This window comes from Cetorhinus maximus, chromosome 3 (assembly GCF_964194155.1).
Source record: "Cetorhinus maximus chromosome 3, sCetMax3.hap1.1, whole genome shotgun sequence".
NCBI lineage: Eukaryota > Metazoa > Chordata > Chondrichthyes > Lamniformes > Cetorhinidae > Cetorhinus > Cetorhinus maximus.
Window position 1 is genome coordinate 98,667,289 of NC_135881.1, and position 17,802 is coordinate 98,685,090.

A 17,802-nucleotide genomic window follows, 5' to 3' on the forward strand; every position below is an offset into this window, starting at 1 on the left:
CTATTTACCTTTCCTCCATCACCCTCGATTCTCACTCCATCGAACTTGCCTTGCCTTTGGCGACCTTCGACCCACCCCTCTTCACCCTTGATCAGCTAACACTGACACCCGGCTTTCTCCCATCACAAGGGAACTGACCCCCGTTACCCTCGACCTGCCACCCATCATCCTCGATACTCCGTCTCCCATCCTTGACCTTCTCACTGTTACCATCAACTCTCAAGACTTTACCAATGACCTTCCCTGCATTACTCTTGGTCTCCCCACAATCATGCTTGACCCACTGTCTTTCGACACTGACCTTCCCTCTAGAGTCTAGCTCCATCCCTCTGTTATCCATAAGATATGTAGGGTTGCCACTTCCCTCCCTCCCTCAGCCAGCCATGCCCTATGCTCCTTTGATTGCCACTTCCCTGAGTCTGAAAGTCATGCCCCTTTCCCCTTTGACTGCTTCCAACTGATGTCAATCATCATTGCCTTGTTTCCAATCATTGAACAAAGCTCCCCATACAAGAAAAAGCAGCTCCTACTCACTCCAAATCCTCCAGGGAGACTACCTTGCCTGCTGCACACCCTGTTTAAGCAGTCGTGAATCTAAAGGCACATGTTTTTCGTTCACTGAATACTTAATTGAAAAGGTACACTTAATTCAGGTGATGTTGCCTTTTATTGATCACGTATGACAGGAAAATGTATTAAAGAGGGGCTCCTGACATTTTACACTGGGAAGCTCGATTCACCATCAATCGACCAACGACTCAATTCCGTAGTTTCACCCCGCCGATGGAAAGCTGACTTTTGGCCTCCCCCATGATTAAGTGCCCTTGCCCGCCTCACTCCCTTAGGAGCTGCACAAGATTCCGCCCTAAGTGTGGTCTCACCAATGCCCTGTACAGTTGTAACACGACTTATCTACTTTTCTACTGCATCCCTCTTGCAATAAAAGCCAAAGTTCTGCTTGCATTCTTAGTTACTTGCTGTACCAGTATGCTGACTTTTTTGTGATTCATGTTCAAGAACACCCATGTGACTCTGTACCACAGCATTCCACAGTCTCTCTCCAGTTAATTAATACTTTACTATTTTAGTCTTCCTGCCAAAGTGGACAACCTCACATTTTCCCACATTATATTCCATTTGCCAAATTTTTGCTGACTTATTTAACCTATCTTTATCCCTTTGTAGACTCTTTATACCCTCCTCACAACTTGCTTTCTTACCTTTTTTTATCGCCAGCAAATTTGTCTGTAATACAGTTATATAATCAAGTCATTAATATAGCTCATAATCAGTTGAGGCCCTAGGACTGATCACTGTGACACTCTGCTGGTTACATTTGCCAACTTGAAAGTTGTCCATTTATCCAAACTCTCTATTTCCTGTGGTTAACCAGTCCTCTATCCATGCTGGTATGACACACCCAACACCATATTTAAAAATTTGTGTCGTAACCTTTTAAGTAACAACTTATAAAATGCCTTTTGGAAATTCAAATACAGTACATATATTGTTTACTCTTTATCTACCTTCTTTATTAAAACCTTAAAGAACTCATAAATTTGTCTTACATAATTTCCCTTTCACAAAACAATGTTGTCTCCGCTTAATTACATAAAATGTCCTGCTAGTACATCTTTAATAATGGATTCTAGCATCTCCCCAATGACAGATGTTGGGCTAACCAGCCCATAGTTTCCTACTTTCTGACTCCCTCCTTTCTTGAACAGGGGTGTTATATTTGAACATTACTATTCTACATTGTTTGTACCAACCAATTGCTTCTTTTACTAAAATACTGCATCATGAATTTGTCAATTCTATTCATCTCCACTGCATCCCTGGCAATCTGTTCCACAATTTTCAGCACTTTCTGTTGAATGTAACTTTGATACTTAGTTAAATTTAAAGGACTAGTCTTAGACCCACTCTTCTATCCCTCAAAATGAATGTAAAATTCAATTATTTTATGACCACTGCCACCTCGGGGCACCTTTGCAATTCAGCCATCAATTAATCCTATCTCATTGCACACTGCCAGGCCTAGTATAGCCTGCAACCTGGCTGGCCACAGAACTTGCTGACCTAAGAAATTACTCCCAAAACATTCTATGAATTTGTCATCTATACTACCTTTGCCCATCTGATTATTCCAGCCTATATGTAGATTAAAATCTCCCATTATAATTGCCGTGATTTTTTGACAAGCTCCCCTATTTCTTCTCTGATACTCCGCCCTACCATGTGATTACTGTTAGGGGGCCTGTACATCACTCCCACAAGTGACTTCTTGCCTTTATCAATTCTCATCTCTCCAAAAACCGCTTCTATAACTTGGTTTCCTGAATTTAGGTCATCCCTCTCTACTGTGCTAATACCATCTTTAATTAAGAAAGCCACCCCTCCACCTTTTCATAATTTTCTATCCTTCCTGAAAGTCACATACCCTTCAATGTTCAGGTCACAATCTATCCCATCCTGTAGCCATGTCTCTGTAATGATTAAAGCAAAATACTGTGGATGCTGGAAATCTGAAACAAAACAGAAAATGCTGGAAAAACTCAGCAGGTCTGACAGCACCTTTTTAAAATTTTTTCAGGGGATGTGGGCATCACTGGCTAGGCCAGTATTTATTGCCCATCCCTAACTGCCCTTATTCAGAGGGCAAATTTTTTAAGAGTCAACCACTTTACTGTGGGTCTGGAGTCACATGTAGGCCAGACCAGGTGAGGACAGCAGATTTCCTTCCCTAAAGGACATCAGTGAACCAGATGGGTTTTTATGACAATTGATTCATGGTCATCAATAGACTTTTAATTCCAGATATTTATTGAATTCAAATTCCACCATCTGCTGTAGTGGGATTTGAACCCAAGTCCCCAGAGAATTACCCAGGGTCTCTGGATTACTAGTCCAGTGATAATACCACCACACCTCACCTGCCCCTGTGGACAGGTCCACATGACCCTTCTTCAGAGCTGTAATGGCTATTCGATTGTACTTATCTCTATTTGCACGATCAGTTCATCTGCCTTGTTTCAAATGTTGTGTGCATTCAGGTACAGAGCCTTAAGTTTTACCTTTTTATTATTTTTATAACCTCTAGCCTTATCTGTTGATTTACTCTTAGACTTGTACTCTCTGTCCTTTCCTGTCATGCTCTGTTTATCATTTCCCATATTAATGCCTTTCTCTCTTGCCTTTTCTCTACTCTTTGATCTACCACATCTGTCCACATTTGATCCCTTGCCCCCACTATTTAGGTTAAACCCTCTCTACTCCCCTAGTTATGTGGTTCACAAGAACACTGGTCCCAGCATGGTTCAGGTGTGGACCATCCCAACAGTACAGCCCCCACTTTCCCCAGTATCGGTGCCAGTGCCTCACAAACTGGAACACACTTCTCCCACACCAGTCTTTGAGCCACATATTCATCACTCTAATTTTATGTACCCTATGCCAATTTGCATTTCTCAGGTAATAATCCAGAGATTATAACCTTTGAGGTTCTGCTTTTTGATTTATTGTTTAGCTGCTCATATTCTCTATGCAGAGCCTCTTTCCTAGTTCTACCTATGTCATTGGTACCTACATGGACCACAGCAACTGGATCCTCTCCTCCCACTGCAAGTTCCTCTCTAGCCCTGAGCAGATGCCATGGACCCTGGCACCAGGCAGGCAACAAAGCCATCTAGACACTCGCTCTTTGCTGCAGAGAACAGTGTCAATCCACCTGATTATTCTGTCCCCTACTACCAGTACATTCCTTTTTGCTCCCCCCAGTTGAATGGCTTCCTGTACCACGGTGCCATGGTCAGTTTGCTTATCCACCTTGCAGCCCTCACTCTCATCCAAACAAGCTGAGAGGACATCAAATCTATTGGAAAATTATAGAGGTCGACACTCTTGCACTCCTGACCTCTGGGTCCCCTTGCCTACCTCACTCGTAGTCATACTTTCCTGTCCCTGACCACCTTCCAAATCAGAAGACCCTATCCTGAGTGGTGTGACTGCTTCCTGGTGCAAAGCATCTAGTAACTTTCCCCCTCCCTAATGTATCGCAGAGTCTGCAGGTCAGTCTCCAGCTCAATGACTCTGAGCCGAAGCTCCTTGAGCCACAAACACTTACTGCAGACATGTTTGCCTTGGATCACACTGGTATCCAGAAGTTCCCACATCCTGCAGCCTTGACACATGACCTGCCCTGCCATCTTTAATGTGTTTTAATTAATTACTTAATTATATTATTCACTTATTTATGTTGATTTTCTGTATATTTTATTAACTTTACCACCAGTTTGTATATTATTTTAAATCTTAGGACTGGAGTTGACCTTAAATACTTACCAGATACTCACCAAACACCTAACTTCTTCCCCTGAAGCAGAGGAAGAACCAATTCCTATGGGGTGAAAAGGTTGGAAAAAATAAAGCAACTCTTCCTTCCCCTCCTCACTCAACTCCCCCAATCACCAAACTTTCAGGCATGGACTCAATTCCTCAGCTGCACTCATTTGCCCTTACTGCGGACGTGTTATAATTATTATATACATATTATAATATGACAGAGTTATTCAAAACGTGCATAAACTCTAGTCTGAAATGTATAGCCACACTTAACATGGGTTACATCATGGTACAGAGCAAAAATTTCTATTTGGGGTAAATTATTTTGGAGTGATATAAAATGTGCACCAGGGGTGGCAAACATTGTGGAAGTTATATGCATGATTGACTGCACTTTACTTTGGATTGAGAAAATGATAACATAGTTGCAGTTGATGTCTTTGGTTTTCCAGTTGGGGTCACACTGGTGAATCTCTGAGCAGTGGCCGGACACCTGCACTATAAAAGTACCAGGTTTGAGCTTCAATCAGGGAGTGAGGAGTCCACTTGATTCCACTGACCTGGTTTAGACTGAGGTCACGAGGCACAGCGAGAAATTGACAGTGAAATCAACGCAACTCACTCACTCTGTCAAAATCATGGAGTTGCAGCTTTTCACTGTGATCTGCTGCATCTTGCTGCTGGCTCAACAGTTTGGCATTGCGGAGACAGGTGTCTCCGATGTGTAGAAGTTGAGTTGATTTTCATTTGTTTTAAATAGCAATGAGAAGAACATTTATCATGTCACAGGAAAATAATTGTGATGTGCCTTTGAAGAACAAAGCCAGGACTCAAAGTAACATGTCTTGGAACTGAACCTTAGCTGGGTCATCACCTTTATCACAACCTCTTGTGATAACAGCAGAGGCCTGCTGCTCGAAGGCTAGAATTTACTGTCAGCCTTTCTGGTAAAGCAACAGAAATGAAAAATGGCGTGTGTGTCCGTAGATCTCTGAAGGCAGAGGGACATGTTAGTGGGATGGTGAAAAAGGCATATGGGACACATGCCTTTATCAAGCGAGGCATAGATTACAAAAGTAGGGAGGTCATGTTGGAGTTGTATAGAACATTGGTGAGGTCACAGCTGGAGTACTGTGTGCAGTTCTGGTCGCCACATTATAGGAAGGATGTGATTGCACTGGATGGGGTGCAGAGGAGATTCACCAGGATGTTGCCTGGTATGAAACATTTAAGTTATGAAGAGAGGTTGGATAGACTTGGGTTGTTTTCGTTGGAGCAGAGAAGACTGAGGGATGACCTGATCGAGGTGCACAAGATGAGGGGCATGGACAGGGTGGATAGGGAGCAGCTGTTCCCCTTAGTTGAAGGGTCAGTCACAAGGGGGCATAGGTTCATGGTGTGGGGCAGGAGGTTTAGGGGGGATGTGAGGAAAAACCTTTTTACCCAGTGGGTGGTGACGGTTTGGGTTGCACTGCCTGGGAGGGTGGTGGAGGCAGGTTGCCTCACATCCTTTAAAATGTACCTGGATGAGCACTTGGCACGTCATAACATTCAAGGCTATGAGCCAAGTGCTGGCAAATGGGATTAGGTAGGTAGGTCAGGTGTTTCTCACGTATCGGTGCAGACTCAATGGGCTGAAGGGCCTCTTCTGCACTGTGATTCTGTGATTCTGTGAAAAATGGACAAACATGTGGGATTGTTCTTGTTTTTAATCATTCCTCAATATGGGCCTTGCTAGCAAGACCAGCATTTGCTGCCCTGCTGAATTTTATCATTTTCCTCATCCTTTTTAATTTAAATTCATTCATGGGATGTGAAAATTGCTAGAAAGGCCTGCCTTTGTTACCCATCCCTAATTGCCATTAAGAGGGTGGTGGTGAGCTGTGCTCTTAAACCACTGCAGTCCATATGGTGTAGGTACACCATACAGTGCTATCAGGGAATTTAGATTTTTGACCCAGCGACAGTTGGAGACTTTGTTCCAAGCCAGATATAATTCCATGTGGCTTGGAGGGAAACCTACGGGTGGTGGCGTTCCCATGCATCTTATGCCCTTGTCCTTCTTGGTGGTAGAGGCTGTGGGTTTGGAAGGTGCTGTTGAAGGATCAATGGCAAGTTACTGCAGCATACCTTGTAGACAGTGCTGCCATGTGTCAGGGGTGGATGCAGTGAATGTTTAAGATGGTGGATGGGCTACAAATCATGTAAGCTAGTGTGTACTGGATGGTGATGAGTTTCTTAAGTGTTGTTGGAGCTGCACTTATACAGGCAAGCAGAGAGTATTCCTTCAGACTTCTTACTTGTGCCTTTTAGATGTTGGGCAGGCTTTATAGAGTCTGGAGATGAATTATTGGCTGAGGATTTCGAGGCCCCGACCTGCTCTTGTAGTCATAGTATTTACATGGCTGGCCCAGTTAAATGTCTGGTCAATGGTAACCCCCAGGATGTTGATGGTGGGTGATTCAGCTGCGGTAATGCTGCTGAAAGTCAAGGAAAGATAACTAGATTCTCTCTTGTTGGAGCTTGCCTGGCACTTAATGTTGCATATGTTAGTTGCCACTTAGCAGCCCAAGCCAGAATGTTGCCCAGGTTTTGCACACATGGGCATGGGCTGCTTCAGCAACTTACCAAGGTTCCTTCGACAGCACCTTCCAGACCCAAGACCTCTTTCACATAGGAGGACAAGGGCTGCAGAACGTGCATGAGAACATCACAAGCTGAAGTTCCACTCTGAGTTATACAACATCCTGACTTGGAACTATATTGCCATTCATTTACTGTCACTGGAACTGCCTTCCGAACAGCACTGGGGATGTACCTACACCACATGGACTGCAGCGGATCAAGGAGACTGCTCATCACCAGTTTCTCAAGAGCAATTAGGAATGGGCAATAAATTCTGGTCGAGCCAGTGGGACCACATCCCCTAAAAAGAATAAAGAACAAGTAGCTGAGGAGCTAAGGGTGGTATTGAACACTGTGTAATAATGATATAAAAACAGGTACTAAAAGCTTCTACATGCATACAGAAAGGAAATGAGCGGCCCAGATAAGAATTGGTCCCTCAGATGATGACACTGGGTAATTAATAATGGGGAAAAAAGGGAAATGGTAGGGACTTTGAACATGTATTTTGTATCTGCCTTCACAGTAGAAGACACAAAAAGCATCCAAAGAATAGTAGAAAATCAGGAGACAAAAGGGAGGGAGGAGCTTAGGACAATTTCGATTGCTAGAGAAAAAGGGTGGAATATTCCCCTCTGGAGCCTAAGTGAAGTAGTGGGCATGAAAAGCAGCACGCTTCTCATCGGCTGTTGTGGTGGGCTGCTACTCTAGATCATTCACATTTCAGCTCATTACATATGTCGAGGTGGGGTGGGCTGGGATTTGCCGTGCCCCCGTGACCTCATTAGCTCATCTTTCCAGGCGTCATATTTAAACTGCACTTGTGCACACTTTCACTTTCTGCAGTCCAGGCCTTGTCATGGCGAGCACCGGAATGGCCCCCAGAGGAAAGGAGAATCCCACTGCCCTGAAGCTCAGTGACAAGACACTGGTAACACTCCTCTAGGCAGTCGAGGATCGGCGAAACATTCTTTCCTCTGCGATGGGAGCCAGAGGTCCACCAACTTCACCACCAAGGCTTGGGAGGAGGTTGACAGTGCAGTCAGCACTAGCTCATCACAGAGGAGATCCGCCATCCAGTGCAGGAAGCAGATGAATGAGCTCATCCGCTCCGCCAGGGTAAGTCAATCTTCTCCTCACTCTCTCCTCACAGTCTTACAAGCTCCTAAGGCATTCATAGGATTACAGTCCACAGGGATCTCAGACATGACCAGCACAAGGGACATTATACTGACTCTTTCACAGACACTTTTAATATCTTTATTTCTTTTCACATCCTGCACAAATCACTTCCTCACCCCTTACAGAGGCCCACTCAGCACCCAAAGAAGGCAGACATCCTAATCATCTACTTTGGTACCCATCCTGCCCACAGTCTGTCCATATATCGATATGTAGGAGAAGATCGCCCGCAACAACAGGGAGAGATTTCAGACCGGAGTGGGGGGATGCCGAAGCTCAGGCTGCTCACACCATATGAAGGCAGAGCCGGCCGGTGAGGACCGGGATTGTGCCTGCATCGCGAGTGAGACCAGCGTCTCCTAAGCCACTGAGGATGCATCATCGGCTCCTCAATCACTCACTGAAACCCTGAGTGCTTTGTAATGTTGGTGACTATGCAGCCTGCATAGTAGCAACATGAATGAAGCCTCAAGTCTCTAAGAACATGATGGCCAGGCAATGCATCTCTGAGACCTGTGTCAGACGTTCATAAAATGTGGCATCATGAGTTTAGAAGCTGCAGTCTGGTTTAGCCTCCTGATGCTTCTGCATCAGTGTGGTGTATCTGACCACAGGTTGCCAATTGGTTTACATGGACTGTACTTACTGTGAACATTAGAGTATATGATAGGGACATAGGAACAGAAGAAGGCCATTCAGCCCATCGAGCCTGCTCCACCATTCAATACATTCATGGCTGAATGCCTCACTTCAATGCCTATTACCCACACCATCCCCATAACCTTTTACTTTATTGTTAATCAGAAATCTATCAATCTCTACCTTAAACATACTCAGTGACTGAGCTCCCACGGCCCCCTGGGAAAGAGAATTCAAAAGATTCACAACCTTCTGAGTAAAGAAATTTCTCCTCACCTCAGTCCTAAGTGGCTCCCCCCATATTTTGAAATTATGTCCCCTGGTTCTAGACCCCCCAACCAGGGGAAACATCTTACCTGCATCTGCCCTGTCTATTCCTTTAAGTATTTTGTAGGTTTCAATAAGATCACCTCATTTTTCAAAACTCTGGAGAATACAGCCCAGTTTCCCCAACCTCTCTTCATAAGAAAGTCCCACCATCCCCGGAATAAGTCTGGTGAATCTTTGTTGCACTCTCTCTATGGCAATAATATCCTTTCTGAGGTAAGGGGACCAAAACTGCACAAAGTACTCCAAGTGCGGTCTAACCAAGCTTCTATACAATTGAAGCAAGACTTCACTACTCCTGTACTCAAATCCTCTTGCGATAAAGGCTAACATTCCATTAGCCTTCCTAATTGCCTGTTGCACCTGCATGTTAGCTTTCAGTGACTTATGGACAAGAACACCCAGATTCCTTTGTACATCTACACTTTCTAATCTCTTACCATTTAGGAAATACTCTGCACACCTGTTCCTTCTACAAAAGTGGATAACCTCACATTTTTCCATGCTGTATTCCATCTGTCATGTTCTTGCCCACTCACTAAGTCTGTCCAAATCCTCCTGTAACTGCTTTACATCTTCTTCACAACACACATTCCTGCCTAGCTTTGTATCATTCGTGGACTTGGAAAATTACATTTAGTCCCCACATCCAAATCATTGATATATATTGTGAACAGCTGGGGCCCAAGTACTGATCCTTGAGGTACCCCACTATTCACAGCCTGCCAACTGCCTGTTAACCAATCCATGGCAGCATATTGCCTCCTATCCCATGTGCTAGTCAACCTCCTGTGGGGGACTTTATCAAAGGCCTTCTGAAAATCCAAGCATACTACGTCTATCAACTCTCCTTTATCAAGCTTGTTAGTAACATCCTCAAAAAACTCCAACAAGTTCGTCAAACACGATTTCCCATTCGCAAACCCATGCTGACTATCAGATCATGATTATACATGTACCCATTTGTCACATCCTCTATAATAAATTCTAGCATTTTCCCTACTACTGATGTCAGGCTAACAGGACTGTAGTTCCCTGTTTTCCCTCTCCTTCCCTTCTTAAATAGTGGGGTGACATTTGCTGCTTCAGGAACAATTCCAGAATATCTATAGAATTTTAGAAGATTATCACCAATGCATCCGCTATCTCCATAGCAACCTCTTTCAATACTCTGGGATGCAGGATATCAGGTCCCGGTGACTTATCAACTTTCAGTCCCATTAATTTTTCCAATACAACCTTCTTACTTATACTAATTTCCTTCAACTCCTCATTCTCCCTAGTGCCTTGGATCTCTAAATCTAGGAGATTTCCTGTATCTTCCTCATTGAAAACAGACACAAATAAATCATTAGCTTCTCTGCCATTTCTCTATTCCCCATTATGAATTCTCCTGACTCTGCCTGTTAATGGGCCCACATTTGTCTTAGCCAAACGCTTCCTTTTTACATAACTAGAGAACTTTTACAGCCCGCTTTTAAGTTTTTTGCTAGATTTCATTCATATTCTATCCTCCCTATCTTTACCAGTTCCTTGGTCTTCCTTTGCCATATTCTAAACGCCTCCCAATCCTCAGGTTTACTACTACTTCTGGCAACTTTATAAGCCTTTTATTTTAATCTTATACAACCCATAACTTCATTTGTCAGCCATGGTTGACTGACTTTTTTTTAGGTTTTTGCACCTTGAAGGAATGTATAGGCGCTGTAAGCTAGGTAATAGTTCTTTAAAACTACCTATTTCCTGTGTACAGGCATATCTGTTAATGTATTTTCCCACAGAACCATAGAACACTACAGCACAGAAAACAGGCCATTCGGCCCTTCTAGTCTGTGCCGAAATATTATTCTGCTAGTCCCATTGACCTGCACCTAGTCCATAACCCTCCAGACCTCTCCCATCCATGTATCTATCTAATTTATTCTTAAAACTTAAGAGTGAGCCCGCATTTACCACGTCAGATGGTAGCTCGTTCCACACTCTCACCACTCTCTGAGTGAAGAAGTTCCCCCTAATGTTCCCCCTAAACCTTTCCCCTTTCACCCTAAAGCCATATCCTCTCATGTTTATTTCTCCTAATCTAAGTGGAAAGAGCCTACTCGCGTTTACTCTGTCTATACCCCTCACAATTTTGTAAACTTCTATCAAATCTCCCCTCATTCTTCTACGCTCCAAGGAATAAAGTCCTAACCTGTTTAATCTTTCCCTGTAACTCAACTCCTTAAGACCCGGAAACATCCTAGTAAATCTTCTCTGCACTCTCTCAATCTTACTGATATCCTTCCTGTAGTTAGGCGACCAGAATTGGACACAATACTCCAAAGTTGGCCTCACCAATGTCTTATACAACCTCACCATAACATCCCAACTCCTATACTCAATACTTTGATTTATGAAGGCCAGTATGCCAAAAGCTTTCTTTACAACCTTGTCTACCTGTGACGCCACTTTCAGGGAATTATGTATCTGAACTCCCAGATCCCTTTGTTCCTCCGCACTCCTCAGTGCCCTACCATTTACTGTGTATGTCCTACCTTGGTTTGACCTTCCAAAATGTAACACCTCACACTTTTCCACATTAAATTCCATCTGCCATTTTCTGGCCCATTTTTCCAGTTGGTCCAGATCTCTCTGCATGCTTTGAAAGCCTTCCTCGCTGTCCACAACGCCTCCAATCTTAGTGTCATCAGCAAACTTGCTGATCCAATTCACCACATTATCATCCAAATCATTGATATAGACAACAAACAACAATGGTCCCAGTACAGATCCCTGAGGCACACCACTAGTCACAGACCTCCAGTCTGAGAAGCAATCATCCACTACCACTCTCTGTCTTCTCCCACACAGCCAATTTCGAATCCAGTTTACAACCTCTCCATGGATACCAAGTGTCTGAACCTTCTGAACTAACCTCCCATGTGGGATCTTGTCAAAGGCCTTACTAAAGTCCATGTAGACAACATCTACAGCCTTTCCTTCATCTACTTTCTTGGTAACCTCCTCGAAAAACTCTACAAGGTTCGTTAAACACGACCTACCACGCACAAAGCCATGCTGACTATCCTTGGCTGTCCAAATAATTATATATCCGATCTCTCAGAACACCTTCTAATAATTTACCTACTACTGACGTCAGGCTCACTGGCCTGTAATTACCTGGTTTACTTTTGGAACGGAACAACATGAGCTACCCTCCAATCCTCCGACACCTCAACCGTGGCTAAGGACATTTTGAATATTTCTGCCAGGGCCCCTGCAATTTCTACACAAGTCTCCCTCAAGGTCCGAGGGAATATCATGTCAGGCCCGGGGGATTTATCTACCTTTATTCGCTGTAAGGCAGCAAGCTCCTTCTCCTCTTTAATCTCTATATGTTCCATGAAACTACTGCTTGTTTCCCTTCCTTCCTTATACACTATGCCAGTTTCCTGAGTAAATACTGATGCAAAAAAACTGTTTAAGATCTCCCCCATCTCATGAGGCTCCACACATAGACGACCACTCTGGTCTTCAAGGGGACCAATTGTGTCACTTACTATCCTTTTACTCTTAATATAGTTGTAGAAACCCTTCGGGTTTACCTTCACATTATCTGCCAAAGCAACCTCATGTCTTCTTTTTGCCTTCCTGATTTCCTTTTTTAGTATTTTCTTACATTTTCTATACTCTACAAGTACCTCATTTGCTTCTTGTTGCCTATACCTGCTATACACCTCTCTCTTCTTCTTAACCAGATCGCCAATATTCCTTGAAAACCAAGGTTCCCTATGCCTGTTAACTTTGCCTTTAATCCTGACAGGATCATGCAAACTCTGCACTCTCAAAATTTCACCTTTGAATGCCTTCCACTTACTGAACACATCCTTGCCAGAAAACAACTTATGCCAATCCACTCTTCCTAGATCCTTTCTCATTTCCACAAAATTGGCCTTTCTCCAATTTAGAATCTCACCTCGAGGACCAGACCTATCCTTATCCATAATTAGTTTAAAACTAATGACATTGTGGTCACTGGACCCAAAATGTTCGCCTACACATACTTCTGTCACCTGACCTGTCTGGTTCCCTAATAGGAGATCAAGTATTGCATCCTCTCTCGTTGGTACCTCTATATATTGATTTAGAAAACTTTCCTGAACACATTTAACAAACTCCAAGCCATCCAGCTCTTTTACAGTATGGGAGTCCCAGTCAATATGTGGAAAGTTAAAATCTCCTACTATCACAACTTTCTGTTTCTTACATCGGTCTGCTATCTCTCTACAGATTTGCTCCTCCAATTCTCTCTGACTATTGGGCGGTCTATAATACAACCCTATTAGTGTGGTCACACCTTTCCCATTCCTCAGCTCCACCCATATGGCCTCTGTAGACGAGCCCTCTGGGCTGTCCTGCTTATGCACAGCTGTGATATTTTCCCTGACTAGTAACGCCACTCCTCCCCCTTTCATCCCTCCCCCTCTATCACGTCTGAAACAACGGAACCCCGGAACATTGAGCTGCCAGTCCTGCCCCACCTGCAACCAAGTCTCACTAATAGCAATAATGTCGTAATCCCACATGCCTATCCACGCCCTAAGCTCATCTGCCTTTCCGACAATACTCCTTGCATTCAAATAGATGCACCTGAGAACATTTCTATCACGTACGGACCCTTGATTTCTGTCTATACATGAATTCCTTGCTTGACCTTTATCCTCCTCCACCTCACTATCTGCTCTAACACTCTGGTTCCCCTCCCCCTTCAAATCTAGTTTAAACGCCCCGGAGCAGCACTAGCAAACCTACCCGCAAGGATGTTAGTCCCCCTCCAGTTCAGGTGCAAACCGTCCCATCGGAACAGGTCCCACCTTCCCTGGAACAGAGCCCAATTGTCAAGAAACATGAAGCCCTCCCTCCTGCACCATCTCCTTAGCCACGTATTTAGCTGCATCATCCTCCTATTTCTAGCCTCACTAGCACGTGGCACAGGTAGCACTCCTGAGATCGCAACTCTGGAGGTCCTGTCCTTCAACTTTGCACCTAACTCCCTAAACTCTCTTTGCAGGACCTCCTCCTCCTTCCTATCCATGTCATTGGTCCCTACATGGACCACAACATCTGGCTGCTCACCCTCCCTCCTGAGAATACTGAGAACTCGATCCGAGTTATCACGGACCCTGGCACCAGGGAGGCAACAGACCATCCGGGATTCTCGATCTCTCCCACAGAACCTCCTATCTGTCCCTCTAACTATCGAATCCCCTATCACTACAGCTCTCCTCTTTTCCCTCCCTCCTTTCTGAGCTGAGGGTCCAGCCTCGGTGCCAGAGACGCGACCACTACAACTTGTCCCTGGTAGGTCATCCCCACCAACAGTATCCAAAATGGTATACCTATTGTTGATGGGAACGGCCACAGGGGTGCTCTGCTCTTTCTGTCTATTCCCCTTCCCTCTCCTGACATTCACCCAGCTGCCTGCCTCCTGACTTTTAGGGGTGACTGTCTCCCTGAAACTCCTGTCTATTACTGCCTCTGCCTCCTGAATGATCCGAAGTTCATCCAGCTCCAGCTCCAGTTCCCTAACTCGGCTTCTCAGGAGCTGCAGCTGGATGCACCTTTTGCAGGTGTAGTCATCAGGGACAATTGTGCTGTCCCTGACTTCCCACATGCTGCATTCGGAGCACTCGACTGCCCTAACTACTGCCTCCATTACCTACTCCTAATTTACTGAAAAGGACTTTACCCGGTCCTACCCCACTGGGAGCAAGCTCGTCCTCAGCCTCTGCTCGCCTAAGCCTCTCGAGCCAAAGCCTCAAAGCTCCACTCCTTCACTGGGCCACTCACATACTGGCCGTTCACAGGGTGGCCAGCCCTCTTCAGCTTCCCCTCCTTTTATTTTCAATCTCTGGGCTCTGTTTCAACTGACCTGCCTTCAAGATCCGCGCTCTTTTTCAAATGACCTCCCCCACGCTCTCCGCGCTCTTTTTCAAATGACCTGCCTTCAAGATCCACGCTCTTTTTCAAATGACCTCCCCCACGCTCTCCGCGCTCTTTTTCAACTGACCTGCCTTCAAGATCCGCGCTCTTTTTCAAACGTTGAGTGCAAGAGTCCTTCTCCTCGATTCCCTCCTGAGTCATGGTGACTGCGCTGACTTCTCCCAGAATGCTTCAATCACTTCTCACCAGCGCCCTCTGTTGGATCCCAATCCACCTCAGCCAATTTGTCTCTCATGTCTTCTTAATTTCCTCTATTGAACTTTAACACTCTTGTTTCAGAATGAACGACCTCACTTTCAAACAGAATGTAAAATTCTACCATATTGTGGTCACTCATCCCTAAAGGTTCTTTTACAACAAGGTTATTAATTAGGCCTTTTTCATTACATAATACTAGATCTAAAATAATCTGTCCTCTAGTTGGCTCCTCAACATATTGCTCTAGAAAACCATCCCTAACACACTGCAGAAACCCGTCTTCCATAGCATTAGAGCTCAATTACCCAGTCTAATTGCCAGTTGAAGATTACTGTATTGCCCATGCTACATGCTTCTCTCATCTCCTAAACAGTACTGTGCCCCACATTACCACTGCTGTTTGGTGGCCTGTAAACAACACTAATCAATGTCTGCTGCGCTTTGCTGTTTCTTAGCTCCACCTGAACAGATTCCACACATTGTTCTTCTCATCTGATATGCTCCCTTACTGATCTCATCCCTTATGATCAGTGCAACTGCACATCCCTTCCCTCCTTGTCTGTTCTTCCTAAACATCGAATATTCAGTTCCCAGTCTTGTTAACCATGCAGCCATGTTTCCGTAATGGTAATTATATCATACCCCTTAACCTCTACTTGTGCCTTTAGATCATCTACCTTATTGCGAATGCTGCACGCATTCAGGTAGAGTGCTCTTAGCTTTGTATTTTTGACATCATTCCACATTTGAAGCATACTCAATGCCCTGCTTTGTTTCTCCTGCCTCCTAGTCTCACTACTACCTCCTGTTATGAAATTTACTTTCTTCCAATTTGGGCCACCTCTCAGCTTCCCACCCCCTGACAAGCTAGTTTAAACCTACCCCAACAGCACTGGCAAATATCCCTGCAAGTATATTAGTCCCAGTCCTGTTAAGATGTAACCCATCCAGCTTGTACAGGTCCCACCTGCCCCATAACCGGTCCCAAGGCCATCCACCCAGCTGATTCTGAGAGTGTTCAATTGCTCCCAATCCCCTTTGTCTATGACCCCATTAGCTCCAGATCCACAGGCTGAGGAGGGTGCATCTACTTCACATTAGGAGGCCCCAAGCAGGCCTTGGCACTCCAGACCTTGGACCTCCAGAGAATGCCAAGGTCATCACAGACAACAGGGCATAGCAGGCTGCCTCCACCTCTGCTGTGGATGCCGGGGATGCACCAAGACATAGTGGTAGGGTGAGGAAAATTAAGAAATACTGAGATAACTATGGTGGCCTGAGTATTCACTTACTGTATCTATCTTTGAATATTTTGTGTTCATCACAATCTGATCATTTGAATGCCTTGTGCATAGGAATCCATATGCCCTCTTATTTCGAGGGTGACGCAAGCTCCCACTCTGTGATTGGCTCCCTTTGACAACATTACATTTATGTGATATTTGGCAGACTCATGTTAGTCACTCATCCCTTATGTCATTTAAGGGTGGTGTGTCAGGCTATTTCCTGAAAGTGACTGCGCATTGAGATTTGAACATCTAAGCTTTGCAAAACAGCATAGAATTATGTGTGTTCATGTGTCTTGGAGAATTCAATGTAATGTTGTATCGTGAACACTGAGCTGTGTTCATTGTGAGTGTGAAAGCACATGACCTGCATCCATTACGGTCTCTACAACCATGTGCAAATCTCTGTGGTCGGTCAAATTATTCCCTTCAGGTGGTAACAACTACACAATGTGCAGTTGACGCCGGGTTTGCGCTGGTGTGCTGCCTTTCACCTCCCATAGTGGCCACATGCAGATTTGGCTGCACCATTGCAAAGATTAGGCCCTCTTGACCTTTGAGGGTTTCAAGTCCAAGGCCGAATGCTGACCTTGCTTGCAATATCACTGCTTGTAAAGGCCTTTCCAATCACTGGCATGGCACTAAGGGACATTAGTCCCCTTATCCCCTTATCCCAGTGCCTTATCTGGATCTTACTCCTCCTGGGACCTTGTGGTTATCAGTGTGTCACCGGCACGCCTTGCGTATTGTGCCACAATGATGGCATCTTCATATGGAAGCTGACCATTATTGCCTTCCTCAGGTTCCTGCCCTTCCAAGTCTTCCTCCTCCGAGGAAATCTCAGCCTCCTCCTTCATGTCTCCCTCTGGCAAGTGATCTCCCCTTTGAAGTGCTACAGACCATGATGATGTGCTACACCCTCTGTGGGTGCAGAGTCTTACTGCAGAGTCCCACCTGACCAGTGCAAACATCAGAAGCACATCTTCAGGATACCAATGGTTTGTTCAATGATGGGCCTTGTCACAGAGTGTGTCATGTTGTATCTCTTCCCTGAGCCACTTTGAGGATGACACACGGGTGTCAAGAGCCATTTCTTCAGTGGGTACCCCTACTCACCCGACAGCCAGCCTTATAAGTGCCACGATCCTTGGAATATCTGTGGCACATGGGAGTGACTCAGGATGTAGGAGTCATGAGAATTCCCAGGATACCCAGCATA